At 41.9% G+C, this 17,131-nt stretch overlaps 1 long non-coding RNA gene across 1 annotated transcript in view; it reads left to right on the top strand.

The window, feature by feature from the left end:
- Positions 1-16,713, top strand: part of LOC138923796 (uncharacterized) — a 69,564-nt gene extending 52,851 nt beyond the window's left edge. The window contains exons 2-3 of the long non-coding RNA XR_011437922.1: positions 13,930-14,023; positions 15,259-16,713. This is a non-coding gene — a long non-coding RNA (uncharacterized lncRNA). The remainder of the gene's footprint in view (positions 1-13,929; positions 14,024-15,258) is intronic.
- The last annotated feature ends 418 nt before the right edge of the window (positions 16,714-17,131 follow it).

The following is a 17,131-nucleotide window of genomic DNA, read 5'->3' as shown; positions in this document are numbered from 1 at the left end:
CATAGGCTTGTCTCATGAGTAATTTAGGGCTAAGGAGGCTAAACCAAGCCTCGCATGGGAACTGTCCTGGAAGGAAGGGTCAGGAATCGGCATGTCCCAGTTTAAACCAAGGAAACTTGAAGAAAGTTTTCCAGGGATTTTTGGGAAAGAAGCTGCCTCATCTTATGAGAGTGGATCCAGGAAGCATCCTTCTCTCTTCTTCTGGACATCGTGGAGTGAGGGCCTAAGGTCTGAAACTGCAGGTGCCATCTTACTGCTGGCGGGAAGACAAAGCTGGCACATGGTGCAGGCAGGGGAGAGAGAAGAGAAGCAAAGACTAATGGAGTCATAGCCTCCAGGTTAAGCCAACCCTGGGGTCCACCTGCTATTGTTTGTATGTGATGTGTAAGCCAACAAATGTCCTTTGGTTTAAATCATTTAGAGGTGAGTTTTCTGTGTTGATGGGACATCAAAGTAGAGTGTCAATGAGATGGAAAGCAAGGGAGTTATCTGGGCTAAAGATGTGAATTTGGGAGACAGCAACACAAAGATGGTTTTAAATCCACAGCATAAAATGAACTCACTTAAGGAGACACAATCACTAGAGAATAGAAGAGGCTCAGGACTCAAATCCAGGGAAACACAAACTTGAGACTCTGGATAGAGCATGATAAGGAAAGAGTGGCCAGCAATGGGCCAGGAGGACCAGCAACTTACTGCCGTTCACAGCAAGGAAAACGAGTATGAGCATACTTGTCTCCCCAAGCTCCTGCCAACGTAGTGCAATGTTTGGTTTCATTTTTTCCCCACTACTGTTTATAACATCTTCCCCAGACTCAAAACTTGCCAAAGCTCTCATGCAAATGGGAATTGTTTTCATGTAAAAATTAATTAATATGCATGAAATGGATTATTTTAGTGTTTGAATTGTATCCCCCCAAAACACATTTTAGAACTCTACAAAGCAGTGTGAATACAAATTCCTCTTTCTTTCTCTCACATGAGGAAAGTCCCTGTTGAACACTAAAAAAACCAAGTGCGTCTAGTACATACCAAGAATTCACTAAATATGTGTGCAGGATGCTTGCTCCTTTCCAGTCTACATGTATAAAAAGGTGATGGGCCGAAATGAGCTTGTGGCCAGGATCCAGAGGGGTGGGGCCGTGGTGAGCTTGAGGAGTCTTCTCTATCCTTCTCTAGGAGCATAAGAAAGTGGGGAGCATGACGGACAGCGAGGGTGAGAACAGCAATCAGCAGCTGCTAGGGAGGGGGGCAAGGAAAAGCCTTGGAACGTTGGGTTTTTTTTCCAATCAACTTCTTTGTGGCCTAACCCGAACAGAAATGCCCTGTTTAACATTTGTTGATATTAAAAAAACACCTCCAAAAGTAGTTCATCTTTGATAGGTCGCTGTCTCACCAAGACTTGGTATCCTTCACCTGGACTATCATTCTCTCTCATGCCGTGGAGTTTTCTCTGGGAGCCCCACTCAGTCCTCAGTGATGGAACCATAGTGCCCTTTCCCATATGGTGTGGTGGTGTGGTGGCTTCCACGCTGCTTCCTTCCACACTTTCTCCAAACGCAAGCCTTTGATCCTCAACATTCCATCACAAAAATGTGAGGTACTTTGTATCATGTCCCACTCACCAAATAGATTTCCAACAGCTTGCCATCTACACAGACACACACACAGATACACACACACAGACACACACACACACACACACCCATGCGCGGCATCTCACATTTCTCTTGAATGATTAGCAATTCATTCTGGAAAGGAGCTAGTCTTCACATCAGACGTATCACTGAAATTGCTTGCCCTTAACTTTTTTGTGGTATTTTTTTCCAAAGCAGCAATTGCAAACTTGTGGTCCTTTAGCTGAATTTGATTGGCAGTCAAGTTTTATTTGTCTCATAGATTGTTTTTAAAAAGATGTATTTTAAAACTTAGGACATTTCAACATAAAAATCCAGGCTACTAATTTCCCTTGCAAACTCAAAAGACCTGGCAACTCTAGGCTTCATTCCCACATGGCAACAATTGGACATACTCTGTGGTTCACCATAGTCCTCACCATTCTCTACTGTCTCCATGGCCTAAAGGTCACATCCATGCCATTTCTCATTATGCTTGTACTGTTTCTTTTCTGTCAGTAGAGGAATGTTTCTCTCTACCTAGGTCTCTATCAAAAATGGTAAACAATGGACCCCATATTTAAAGAAAAATAAGCTTGGGCCTCTTTCTTTGTGGATGTGAAAACTATTCCAACGTGTTTGAAAGCAAATGCAATGTCACTTCACTTGTTTTTTCAATCACCTCGGTGTCCATTTGAATTTGCAACCCTTGTATACAAGACACTGACTTTCAGCCCCGTCTCTAATTATTACAAAGGAAGCCATAAAATCCCTCAAAACAAAGCATTTCTTTAGCTTAAATAGTAAATATATTGTTTGCGTAGGATGGGTAGAAACAAAGAGAGTCACAAAATCACACAACAATATTCAAGATTATTCCTGTTGTAGCTCTGAGACAAGATAACTTCTCTCGTGGTTTCACAACTGCATACCTAAATTTACTTGTAAGTCAAATTCTAAGGGTAGAAGAAATGTATGGGGCTGGCCTGGTGGCTCAGCGGTTAAGTTCGCACGTTCTGCTTCTCGGCGGCCCGGGGTTCACTGGTTCAGATCCTGGGTGCGGACATGGCACTGCTTGGCACGCCATGCTGTGGTAGGCATCCCACATATAAAGTGGAGGAAGATGGGCACGGATGTTAGCTCAGGGCTAGTCTTCCTCAGCAAAAAGAGGAGGACGGGCAGTAGTTAGCTCAGGGCTAAACTTCCTCAAAAAAAAAAAAAAAAAGAAATGTATGTCTACTTACTTTTGTGCAGAAAAGAAATTCTACTACTATAAAATATTTTAGAGGAATGGGTTTCTTTTTAAAACAATAAATCTAAACCTTTACCTGTACTTAAAGTGATATTTTTCTAAATGGGAAAATGACCTGCAATTAAAAAAAAATTGGTGGTAAACATTTTTGTCTTTAGTTTCTTTGCAATTCACAGACTTCAGTTTAAAAGAAAAAATATTAAGGAAAGAAAAAAATAGGAAAGTAATTGCTATGTTTCATTAGGAATTTTAGTAGCAATTCTTCTGTTCAAAACTTACTCATTTGAATTAAGATTATGAAGAACACATTACTTCTTAATGGTGGCATGTGACAGTTATCTCTCTAAAAGAATGATTTCACTCAGGCACATGCTTTCCATTAAATATTTGTTTGTATATTGTTCCTTGTAGTCTCCTCAAATCTCTTATAGGAGAAGGAGGGGTATCAATTATAGGAAAGGATATATTGCAACTTCTTTCTAAATGGAGATGGAAGGAAGGAAACTAAGATTCGAGTTTCCATAAAATGGAAGAAATTCTGTTACATATACTTATTTGACTAGTTTAACTCTTTCAACACATTGAACAACCATGCAAAGTAAATATAATCCCGGCTTTTTATGTAAAGAAAAACCTTGCCCTTTAACACACAGCTATTATTTAGGAGACAAGATTCAATTCCAGGGTCATGTGGATTTCAAACTCCCTACTTTCCACTCCACAGAAATAAGATGCTTAAAGAGAAAATTTGAAACTTGCCTTACAACACGATGAATTTGGACATGAAAAGTAGTGACAGAAAGAAATGGAGATGTGGATTGAGGCATTTAAGGAACAAGACACAATAGATTCAGTCTATAATTCATCTTTTTTTAAGTTAAAAAAAATCTGTTATTTAAAATGTTTACTCTCTAAGTTATATTTTAAAATATAATCTTAAAATAGGGAGTTTCTAAAAGAACCCTGTCTGATAAGGGATTCCAACAGGGGGACTTTCAAGGGGCTGGTAGCAGAAATAGTTTTGAAAAAATAACCTTGAGAGCTCTGGCTGGATGCTGGGCTGGCCCGGCCCCTCCTGCTCCTCAGGAGAGTCCACTGGGAGGGCAAGATTCTCCATAAAACAGGTCAAAGGAACCACTTCTCTCCCTCCTTGTAAGGCAGTGATTCTCAGTATTGCCTGCACTTTGGAATCACCTAGGAAACTAGAATATTCTTGAAGGCCTGCCCCAAGAAATTCTGACTTTATTGGGCTGGAATGTGGCTTGGGTCTAGGGATTTTTTTTGTAATATATTTTGTACTAACATTGCTTTATAACATATAAATTTCAGGTGTATATCATTATATTTTGATTTCTGTGTAGATTACATCATGTTCACTACCCAAAGACTAATTACAACCCATCACCACACACATGTGCCCGATTACCCCTTTCGCCCTCCTCCCTCCCCTCTTCCCCACCGGCAACCACCAATCCAATCTCTGTCTCTATGTGTTTTTTTGTCGTTGTTTTTATTTTCTATTTATGAGTGAGATCATACAGTATTTGACTTTCTCCCTCTGACTTATTTCACTTAGCATAGAACCTCATGGTCCACAAATGGCCAGATTTCATCGTTTTTTTGTGGCTGAATAGTATTCCATTGTGTATATATACCACATCTTCTTTACCCATTCATCCCTTAATAGGCACCTAGGTTGCTTCCAAGTCTTAGCTATTGTGAATAAGGCTGCAATGAACATAAGGGTGCATATATCTTTACACATTCATGTTTTCACGTTCTTTGGAAAAATACCCAGCAATGGAATAGCTGGATCATATAGTATTTCTATTCTTAATTTTTTGAGGAATCTGCATATTGTTTTCCATAGCGGCTGCACCACTTTGCACTTCCACCAGCAGTATATGAGAGTTCCCTTTTCTCCACATCCTCTCCAACTCGTTATTTCCTGTCTTGTTAATTACAGCCATCCTGATGGGCATGAGGTGATATCTCATTGTAGAAATAAACCCACACATCCATGGATAGCTAATTTTCGACAAGGGAGCCAAGAACATACAATGGAGAAAGGAAACTCTCTTCAATAAATAGTGTTGGGAAAACTGGACAGCCACACGCAAAAGAATGAAAGCAGACCATTATCTTACACCGTACACAAAAATTAAGTCAAAATGGATCAAAGGTGGGGCTAGCCTGGTGGTGCAGCAGTTAAGTTCGCATGTTCTGCTTTGGTGGCCCGGGGTTCACTGGTTTGGATCCTGGGTGCGGACCTGCGCACCGCTTGTCAAGCCATGCTGTGGCAGGCATCCCACACATAGGGTGGAGGAAGATGGGCACGAATGTTAGCTCAGGGCTAATCTTCCTCAAAAAAAAAAAAAATGTATTAAAGACTTGAATGTAGGATCTGAAACCATGAAACTTCTAGAAGAAAACATAGGCAGTACGCTCTTCAACATCAGTCTTAGTAATATGTTTTCAAGTACCATATCTGACCGGGCAAGGGAAACAATAGAAAAAATAAACAAATGGGACTACATCAAACTAAAAAGCTTCTGCACAGCAAAGGAAACCATCAACAAAACGAAAAGACAACCTAACAATTGGGAGAAGATATTTGCAAACCTTCTGTCTGATAAGCGGTTCATATCCAAAATATATAAAGAACTCATACATCTCAACAACAAAAAAAACTAACAACCCAATTAAAAAATTGAGCAAAAGGCCTGAACAGACATTTCTTCAAAGATATACGGACGGCCAACAGGCACATGAAAAGATCCCTAATCTATCAACATCTCTAATTATCAGGGAAATGCAAACCAAAACTACATGGGTCTAGGGAATTTTAAAAGCCCCTCAGGCAATTCTAATGTGCAGCCAGGGTTGAGACCTCTATCAGAAAGGAAGAACATCTTCAGGACCTGGACAGTCCTCCTTGATCAGAAAAGCCTGTGTCCTGGCTGTGGGAGGTGGCTGAAATCAGATCACACCCAAGGACACCTGTGTTTCCCAGATGTACCTAAAGCTACAGAAAATGTGTGAGCTGTCATCAGTGATTCTCAGCCTACTATGGGCATCTCTTTCTTCTCTGGGGAGGCACGAAGATCCGATTGTGCAGTCTTCTCATCTAGGGTGCAAAGCCTTGCATCTCCAAGTGTGGTCCTGGATCAGCAGCAGCATCGGCTTTTCACCTGAGAGCTGGTTAGAGCAGCCTAGCTCAGGCCCCACCCAGACCTATTGACTGAGAACCTGCATTTAAACAAGATCCCATGTGATTCAGGTGCACATTAAAGTTCGAAAAGCATTGCGTAATAGAAATAGCATGTATTCATTTATTTTTTATTGGTAAATTATTTAAGGTTAGCTATAAAACCTGCCTGCATTAACATGATACGTAGGAATAAATACTTAAAAATCAAGATACGAAAATTGCAAATTAGAAGAGGATATTAAGAAAAGGAGCAAAAAATAGTATATAATTAATTAAATCACACGGAAGTTTTGAGTTAAATTGTTAAGCACGAACTTGAATCTAAGTTTCCTAGAGTCCAAAGAGAAAAATATATTGTTCATATTGTCCAAGGGAAGAAGCAGCTATTTCTCATGGGGCTTCATGAGGGGCATTGAGTGACCTGGTGGAGAATATCTTTGGTAAGCACCACACTTGAAGTGAAAAGATTCTGCACATGCCACTTTCTAAATGTCTTAATACAGACAAATTACCTAACACCAGCAACTCCTAGTTTCATCATCTCCAAGATGGGAATAACACTTTCAAGCCCACAAGATTGTTTCGAGGACTAATTATAGACATTACATGATACGTCCTACTTCTTTGGGGTCAGAGTAAATTCACACCTTGCTTTCGATTCAAATAAAGTTACTCAAAGCCCAATCTCACTATCTAAATCATGGCTTTCTAACTTTGCAGGGGAAAGATGTGGGTCTTACCTTATCAGACATCAAATCTAAGTCCATAATAATTAAAAGAATATTGTATTGGCTCAGAGACAGAGACATAGATTAATGGACTACTTGAGTGGTCAAAACCAGAGCTATAGGTATACTAAGTCTTGAAACAGAAAACAGGGGACATGACAAAGAATAAAATAAAAGATGTTCTAGTCCATAAGTGACACTGTGATGTGGAAATCCTACCCCACACATTATACAAAAATAAATTCTGATTTAATTTAAAAATTAAATGTGACAATGTGAGAAGTTAGAAACAAACTGAACTTCCTTTAACAGAAAATGGATAAATTAAAATATATGAATATAACATAAAATGCTATAGAGAGAGAAAGAAAGCGAGAGAGAGAAATTAAAGCAAATGAACTAGATCTAGTTTTGCATCAAATGGATAACCTTAAAAAGTTGGATTTTGGTTTAAATTGAAGAACACATAGAATATGATAACAGTTACATACATTTTAAACGCATCTCTGCTTTGTATCATTTATGGACACACCTACGTGTAATAAACATGTAAAAACACGGATGAGAAGGTTCATGGCATCTGTAGAAGAGCAGAAAGGAAAGGAGAAGGGAACGGAACAAAAATGGAATCAAAACGGACTTTAGGATGAGCAACTTTTTGTTTTTAATCTGAAGTAAATATGACACAACCTCACTGTTTGTTAAATCTGGGCATTGGGTATATAATTATTTATTACTTCATTCTCTGCACTTTTGTATATTTGAAATGGTTCTTAATATTTTTTTAAAGCCTCTTCCATAGGCCTCCTATTCTTGCAATAAGTCCAAAAACTTTGGAGCCTTACCTCTTTCCAGAACAATCCGATTAAATCACCCCACGGAGAGGAAGCAGGCAGGCGTGCGTCCTCCCTATGTGAACTCCATGTGAAAGTTGCCACGGTTGCAGCCACATAGTATCCCTAACAGGCCATCGGGCCGATTCAGAGTAGTTCCTGCAAGGCCCAAGGCCCAGCAAGTCTGAAATTGAGGCTCTGCTTCAGCATAGGAGTCCACCACCCAGCCACAGCCACTGCCGCCAGCCCATCACCTGCCACATGCATGCAGAGGCTGATGGACCCCGAGTTGCAGAGAAAGAACAAGTGCCAGTTCCTCAAGTTGCCCCTCGCTCCCAGGCACAGCTCACTGGCCTGCACACACATGCACAGACCTGTCCCCAGCATAGGCCCGCACAGCCCCAAGATGTGTCCGTTGGGGAGGGTGGGTGTTCTAGTCTGTCTGTCCATCTCTTTATCTAAGTATGGGCCCATCTCTCTGTCCATCCCTCCCTGCATATCCAGATACCTCAATGGAAGCCCCTGCTTCTGTGTCTCAAGCCCTGTCTCAAGGTCTGCTTCCATTTCTTGTCCTACAAGAGGTGACATCTCCTTCGCGAAAAATCCTAGTGGATTACAGTTTGCTAAATGAGAAATCTAAATATTCTCCCAAACTCGAAGGGGGTACATTAGCTTACTAATTGTGAAAGTGGTCATTACATATGATGACAAAACCTATCAAAAATGAGAATATACAGAACCATAGAATCAGATCTAGAGCCACAGACTCAGTGTCACCCAGCTGTTATGGGCTCCCCAGGCCTGTTTCGGGGGCCCTCAGCCTCTAATCGTCTGTTCACTTCAGCCTTTTTTCACCTGGAAGCTAAAGTGAGTTGGAATCTTAATTAAAGGAAGCTTTGGACTGGCCCACAGACAGCTTTAGTGACATGCTCGGAAGGTACACCCCGGTGGCAGCTGGGTGGAAGGCTCTCAACTTATCTGTCCATAGTCCCCTGTCACTCAACAGTGGTCCAGGCAGCTCTTCCTTCAGTCTCAGCCCCTCGAATCAGGGAATCATGACCCTTCCTAGTCCCTGGTGCTGTCCCCAAAGAAGGAGGCAGTTCTGCGATGAAGTGGAGGTTTCTGGGCTTCTGCCCAGTGGAGTATTTGTCACTTTACTCTAATCTATTCCTTTCTTTCCTGTTTATCTTTCCCAAGGCACGTCCACCATAAGGTAGTTTTATGATTGTATTAGCTGCCATGTGGCCTCTGAGTGGGCACCACAGACCTGAGCTTCCAGCCTCAGTCCAGCCTTGTGTGTGAACAGACTTCTCATCTCTTCTGGGGCTCAGAGCTTGTGACCCAGGCTGAGCCACCTATGGAATTCACTTTTCTAATTTGACGACTGCCTCTTATTCACAGTTCATTTGCAAAGAAAGCCAGTTCTAGTTCTGACTGCAGCTCCTTCCCCATCTCAGATTCCCTTGGATGACTTCCCGCAGCTAACCTCTAGGGTGAAATTATTAAGGATCTTCTCACCACCATCTCACAACAGAACAAGACTTTGCACACATAACCATAGGTGTATATGTTTCTTATCAAAGCCTCTTACTCGTTTATATATTGTTGAAAATATATCAAGTGCTAAGCACATAAAAGCCTGCCATTCCTTGATAACTGGCTAATACTGGAACCATCAGTATCAATAACATGTATGAATTTCATTAACATGACTGAATATTAATGATTCACATACGAATATAAGTCATGATGTGGTTGTTGATACTTTGATAGGAAAATATCAGTATGTGTAAGAATATGGCGTAAGATTGTAATTAGAATCCAATCACTAAACAGCATTTGTACATCAAGTAGTGTAAATGTGTTCTAAAATATAATTTAAATGTAGAAAGTACCACTGAAGTGTCAGGAGACTGGAACCTAAATTTTACATTAACCACAACAATTTCTAGGTTACATGATAAACTGGAAGCCAAAGTAATTTTTCATAAATCAATTTACCTGGAAGCTATTGTGTCCATCTGAAGCATTTTAAAAGTTTGGTTCCTTAAACCATTTGCAATGCTATTTGACTTCACAGAGCATCATTATGGTTAATCTTACTGACTTTGGGTAAGCATCCGACTTTGCCACTTTCTAGCTATGTGACCTTAGGTAAGTCACTTAACCATTCTCTACCTCATTTCCTCATCTGGAAAATGAGGAAAACAATAGATCTTCCTCCTAGGGTGCTGGGAGGGCAGGTAGTACAAATAAAAACACTTAGTATAGTGCTGGCAAATAGCACTCAATAAATCACTGTATTCATCACCATCACTGAGATTTTCATTTAAAAGGAAATTACCTAGCCTCACTGTGCTCCCTTCGGTACAAGGATCAGGAATCCAAGCCCTGGAGGAAGGAGACTGCTGAGAACAGGGAGGAATCTCTCCAGCCCCAGATAGTGGGCTGGCATTCAGGGAAGAGCTCCAAGCGTGGTGGGGACCTGGCAGGTTGGGCCAGGAAAGGAGGCAGAGTTCTCGCTCAGAGGAGGAGCCACAGGTAAGCGTCATTACACATGGAAGGCTGCCACCTGGAAGGGACACAGGCCTCCAAGGGTCATCCATGACATAGTAGACATTGGCTCTATGGGTAGCAAGACCAATTTCAAGCCTCACTGGATGGTAGCCCTGAGGTTTCTGCTCTATTTTCCACCTTGACTCTGGAGCTGGGCTAAGCCTAACCCAGAGACAGGGACCCAGTTGTAGACAAAACTGTAAGAGTGATAGAATAACATCGTGGACGAAAATCACAAACCCTGGTGCCAGACAGATGGGAGTGTGAGTTGAAGCTCAGCCACTTTCTAATGGATGGCTTTTAAAATCATTGTTGCGAAGATTAAATGAGATAATCTATGGAAAGGCCTTGGCCTTGTATTTGGTTTATGGAATTGATCAGAGTTAGTGGGCTAGCTATTATTACGATTAGTATTAAGATGGTCTGATGATGATGGTGATGATAACGACGATGAGATGAGGTGATGAAGATGACAATGGAGGAGAAGACCAAGGGAGGGGAAACAAGGAAAACACTGTCCCTGGTGATGGAAAAAGAGGTAGAGATCTAATCAATTTTTTTAATCAAGTAAAATGAACCCCCAAAAGAGGCAATTATACTTAAATTGTAATGGGACTCAGCTAGTTCGTCTTGCACAAGCCATCTCTTCCAGACACAGGAGTCTCATCTTTCTAAATTGGTTTGTGGGGCACGTTTCTTCCCACAACCGTTTAAAGACCTGTTTAGCCACAATAGGATAAAAACCCACATCAGACTCTGTGCACTCAGGAAACAGAATTTAAAACCCAAGGAACAAAGGTTTAAATAACAGAGCTGACAGCAGAGAGTTACGTTCCCACACCTTTGGCAGTGTGTGCAGATCTCTGACATTTCACCAAAGCTAAATGTTCCGTCTCTAGAACCTGACTTGTTCTTTACTATTTTTATTGTGTTGCAGCTTAAAAAAAAATTGCCAATTAAGTTAAACTAAACTGTCACACAATCAGCTTCTATAATTACCAGCAATGGTTTATGATAGGTTCAAGCAAACAGAGGGTTTGATTTTTTTTTGCCAGAGTTGTAGTTTCTTTTTGTAGAAACAATTATCATGGCAGTGCTTCCCAGCAAAGGGAGAACGTAGCCCGAAGCCATTGCATATTTCATTTTCAGTCCAGCAGTTTTAGTGTTCTTGCTTTTCCCAGTGACTATTCAATGGGAGGAAAAGACAGCCAAAGGCTCTGGGTAAAACATGGTCTCTCACAAAGCAGGCAGCAAGGCCCCCAGAAGCTGGATAGAAAGAACACTGCCCTGTTCTTGTGCTCCCAGCTTCTGACCATGCATGTCTGTCCACAGGATGGAGAATGAAGGGGTTGGGATCACATGTCACAACCAAACTAATGTGCTCTCTCTCCAGCAACAGATGTCATGATGCATAAGGATATAAATCTAAAGTTAGATTTATTAACAATCAATAAATGGCGAAGACATGTAATAACTAGTTGGTAGGTGGCGCAGGAATGTGTTTTGGTTTAACTCCCCGATTCCATCATCTACTGGTTGAGCAAGTAACTTACCTTGTTCATTCTCAGTTTTCTTATGTATCAAATAGGGTTACCAGTAGCGTTTAGTCAGAGAGCTGTTTCGCAGATTAGGTAAGCTAATAATGGGTTCACTTATTTATTCAACAAATATTTATCGAGGAGTCACAATGTGTCTGACACTGTCCTCTGTGCTGGGGATACAACCATGAACAAGACAGACGAAACAGTCCAAGGAGCTCAGAAGAGAATTGTCTGGTACAGTGCTCGGGACATACAAGCACCTGCAAAATGTCAGCTATAGTTTTTATGTTTGTATTATTTTATTGTCAGATGTGGTTTTTGTTTTCATCATGGCTAGCTGTTACATTTTATACTCACAATGGTATAATATTTTATTAACCCCCCTTCACAAGGGGAAAACAGTTCAGAGAGCCTAAGTAATTTACACAAGGTCATATAACCAGTATGTTAAAGAGTCAAGTTTCAAACCTGAATTTATGGGTCTTGGGTCCAATTTCTACCTAAACTCAGGGCACAGTGTTATTTCTAGTGAGTCCAGGAATCTAGCCGGCTGCTCTGGGATTGGGCCATGGATTCAGCATTCCCCTTGCCTCTAGATCGTAGTATGATCCTAAATCTTCATTATACACGATGATGGATGGCTTAATGTTGTGGGCATGGTCCTTTCCCCGGAGAGGAAATAAGGACAGCGGGTAGAACTGAAGAAAAGATAAGATTCAGTTAATCATAAGGAAGAATATTTCAATAATTAAGGTGATCGCCCTTTGGTATGGGTTACGGTGTGGGCAACCATGAGAAGTGGTGAGCTTCTTGTCTTTGGAGTGTTCAAGTAGAAGCTGAAGGAACTCTGAATGAGAACACAGCCCTCGCGGATTTAAATATCCATTAGGGAGTTGGTCCAGATTTCCTACTTCCCAAATCTGACCTATTTTAAGAATCTCTCAAAGAGCTTGATAAAAACAGATTCTCTGGGCTCCCTCCCAAAGTTTTAGAATATCTGGGGTATTTAGCATTTAGCTCAGAGAGCTGTCTTGAAGATTAGATAAGCTAATAACATTCATAATATTTATCATGTAGTTAGTATGTGCCAAGCCCTGTGCTGGGAGCTGGGAATATTACTGTGAATAAAACAAACAAAATGGTCCTTCACTTAAAGGAGCCTAGAGGAAAATTGTCTAGCATGGTGCTCGGCACATGTGATATATGGTAGCTATGATTTTTACGATTGTGTTGTCGTCTTATACAGACTCCTGAGTCAGCCCTGGTCTTCTAAGGTAGCCTGTCCTTAGATAGGCTGGACTGGAGGATCAGCTCTGAGATGCGACCATTTTGGGTCACAGGAACGGTGTCTTGCACAAACACTCCACAAGCATTTCTTGACCGGCTGATTATTGAATATACCACTAGTGCTTATTTGTCTGCAGCACTGAGTTGTAGAAAAGCACAAGACAAAAGGATGAACTGGCAGCTTTCTGGAGGTGCCACAAGCTTCTCCTAGACTGTAGACTCCAGATGGCAGGATCTGGATTTATTTCTTCTCTGTCCCCACAGTCTCTAAGACACCACCTTGTAGAAAATTTCTTATCAATAGGAGTTTATTTAGAGAATGGATAAATAAAATAGGGCAGTGTTTTCTGACTTGCCTGATCATAAGGTTCATTCAGAACCACTTCTTAAAATATAGATTTTTATTATCCTCCCCAGACTAAGTCAAAATTTCTAGGTGAAAGGTCTCCTGGAATCAGCATCTTTAACAACCCCCTTCTCCTGGGCACCTGTGACATCAGGAAAGCCAGGGATACAATGATGTAAGCTAACCTTCCCTGACACAGCTAGACCTGAGACTTTCCTGGAATTCAGGCTCAGGGGACTCTCAAATGGGTTGAGCATCGGAGACACTGGCCTGGAGACGAATTCTCATGTTTGATTTTCCCCAGGTCATTTTTGAAACTGCCCTCCACGTAAAGACCAGGGGTGGCAGTGGCTCATGCTGGATTAGGCACTTGAGGTTAATTCACCTCACTTTTCTGCCTCCTTCTCCCCTGTGCTAAGCAACTATTTCAGAAGGATTTCCAAAGAGGCCTTCCAAATGCTCATTTTACGGAGAGATGAGAAGCTACAAGAAGCGCACCTTTTTTTTTTTTTGCTTGCTGAAATCAAAACCTGCACTTTCTTCTTCTCCCACTGATTAGAATCTCAGCATTCCACCAAGACAATCTCCAAAAAAGGAAAAGCAAATGAGCAGAGCTGTTTCTGAGGATATGAAATACTTTACAATTAAATAAGGTACGGTCGGGCTCGGGGCTGATCACTGGTGATGGGTGGGTTTCTGCGAGGCTGCAAATGAATTCAGCGCGGGACAGCGTTCCAAATGGCTCCTACAAGCTTTCCCTTTATTATTTTTATTTGGTTATGTGCTGACTCTCATCCAGAATTGCACTTAATGCCCTAGTCTGAAGTTGTTGAAATGGCCCCCCATGGCATAGTGTGACAGTGAAAGGATATTGCCTTTGGAAGCTGCTAATGGTCCATGAAAAGGAAACAGCAGCAAACAGGAAAGCAATGCTCCAAAATAATGTCAGATAAAAATATTCACGTCTTCACTTTCATGTCCATTTATTGAGAGGGAGGCGTGATCACAGGAAAGGCGAGGATTTCCAAAACAGGCAAAGGTAGAAAGAAGACAGGCATCCAAGGTTAAAAATATACCCACATTCACACATATATTTTTTTACAGTTCATAATTAAAAGACAGAATTTACATTTGGAAGCCTGATTGAGCTCCAGACTCTAAGCACAGAAGGGAAAGAGCTCTGGAGCCATGAATGGCGGTCAGATGCGGGCAGGTTTGGTAATTCATTGATCTAACCAGTCTGCATGGGCACTCAAGTGCCAGGCCATGTGTCAGGAGCTGGGGATATGGAAACGAGTAAGATAGGTCCCTGCCCAGAAGGAGCCCACTGCTGGCAGGGAAGAGAGACACAGCACACATCTTGTGGGAACATGGCGAGTCAAAACACAATGCTGGAGGAGCCCAGAGCATTTGGGATTCAAAGAGAAGCTGGCATTGGGGTTTGTACATTACCAAGAAAAGGTGAATAGAGGTGTTTGGTGGGAGGAGGGGGGAATGATAAGAATGTTCCAGGCAGAGGGGAAGGTAGGTGCAAAGACACAGCAGGGATAAGGGCTTGATGAGTTGGGAGAGCTTTGGGAAGTTCAATGTGGAGGACACAAGGGCTGCTCATGGGAAGGTCTAGGAAAGACTAAGGCGGGGGCTGGGGGGGCGTTGGGCAGCAGAGAGACTCAGAGAAGCCTGGTCAGATCCTGTACAAGTCTGACTGGGTCCTAGTGACCAATAAAGCCCTCACTATTGGCAAGGCCCCCAACATATTCTCCTCTTGTACTTAGGGAGTGTTTGGCTCCCAGTGCCTTGAGTGAGAGTGTGAGAAGAAACATCTACTGCCTTTTGACCTCTAGAACTTGACCCCCATTACATTTGCCTCCCTTCTATGTGCTCATAGGGAAGAGGAGCAGACGTTCCAGCCAGAAGCAATCTCTTTCTGGAAGAGAATAAGAAGTAATAAACATCATCATTTGAAATTCAGTTATGTGGCAATTTTATCCATCCATAACAACTGACATATATTAAATGCTTCATATGTACTGGATTCTACTGTAAGTGTTTTTTAATGTCTTATTTTAATAAATCTCTTCAGCTACACTATGAGGTAAGTGCCGCTTTCCTTCTCCTTGTACAGGTTGAGGAAACTGAGTCATAGGAACTTACAAGCCCAGGATCTCACAGCTAGTCTCTCCGGCCTCTAGGATTCCAGAACACAGCGTTCACTCAGCCAGAATAGGGGAGAGGATTAAACGACAAGAAAACATAAAAATACTCTGAGCAGCTGAGATAAATTACTACATATGTATGTTAATTAATGAAATTCATTCATTCAGATCCATTCCCTCTTTCTCCCCCCCCTCCCCACACACGATTTATATGATTTATATATCGTGTAGTATAGTTATTTTGATAAGTGCTTCAAAGGCCTTCTGGCATCAATTCAGAAACGCCATGGTTTAGTAAAGATCCAGGGATAGAGACCTAGAAAACCTGGTCTTGGTCTTAATTCTGCTACTAATTAATTGTGTGATTTAGTCAAACATTGCTTTCCTTTGTTGCATTCAATTTCCTCACCGATGAAGTGGGTTGAGATGTGTGGCTGCTGTGGTGCTGTCCAGCTTGGGCGTCAAAGAACGCTATGGCCACCCTTGGCTGCCTCACATGCAAGAACACTCTGCACTCAGCAGGGCTACCTCCTGGGAGAGGTTTCCTGGGAAGGGTAGTCAAGAAGGAGGATGTTAGTCAAGACAGAGGCCCAGGAACCAAGTCCCATGTGTACACCTTGCCTACCCAACCTTGGAAGCCAGAATTTCTGCAAACCAATCTTCAGTCTTAATTCCATCCCCACAGACATGGATCCTATGACCTTATCAAGACACGACAAGGGAATAATAATAGCTAACATTTATTGAGATCCTACCATGTGCCAGGCATTGTGCCAAATGCTTTATCACATTTCATCTTCACAGCAAAACTATGTCCATTACACAAACGAGAAATCTTCAGTTCAGGGAGTTGTAACTTGCCCAGTGTATCTCAAAGAAAACTGGTAGAACTAGCCTTTGAACTCAGGCTGCCTGACTGGTGCACTGGCGCGCTTGACTCCATGCAATGCTGCGAGATTCTCCTACCTCGCTTGGAACTACCACAGCCATCAGGTATCAGTTTATTCAGAAGCTGGGAACCAGTTAGCTAACAATTTCCTAAAACTGTGACGATGCATTTGGTACAGGCTGAGTGCCCTAAGAGTAGCAGAGGTATAAAATGTGGTACCTGATTTCCAGAAACTGTTTATAATAAAAAGAGCAAACACATAGAGTGCTTATGAGAAGTCAGGCTTTATTCTAAATACTTCACATGTGTTAATTCATTACATCCTCACAGCAGTTCTATGAAAGAGATGCTACTATTTCCCAGTTTTTGCAAATGGGGAAACTGAAAGGTTAATAATTTGCTCAAAGTCATGTAGCTAATAAGTGGAAAGTTGGGCATCACACCCAGGCCCGCAGGCTCCAGAGGCCATGCGTCTAACCACCCTGCAGTGCTGTTTGCCTCAAAATGAGAAGTGTTTTGAGCCAGGGACCTATGCTGACAATCTACAGGCAATGCCCTGGGCACTGGGTTGTGGAGAAGAGCCTGCGAACATTGCTAGGCAGCACACGGTGGAAAGAGAGAAAGCGTGAAAGGGCAGAGGAGAGAGAGCTTGGAGGCAGGAATATCTGGGTATGGTATTCTCAGGGACAAAAGTCTCTTCCTTTCCAAGACCACAG

Source organism: Equus caballus, chromosome 4, assembly GCF_041296265.1.
Source record: "Equus caballus isolate H_3958 breed thoroughbred chromosome 4, TB-T2T, whole genome shotgun sequence".
In the NCBI taxonomy this organism is placed as follows: domain Eukaryota; kingdom Metazoa; phylum Chordata; class Mammalia; order Perissodactyla; family Equidae; genus Equus; species Equus caballus.
This window is presented reverse-complemented; position numbering and strand designations above follow the sequence as displayed.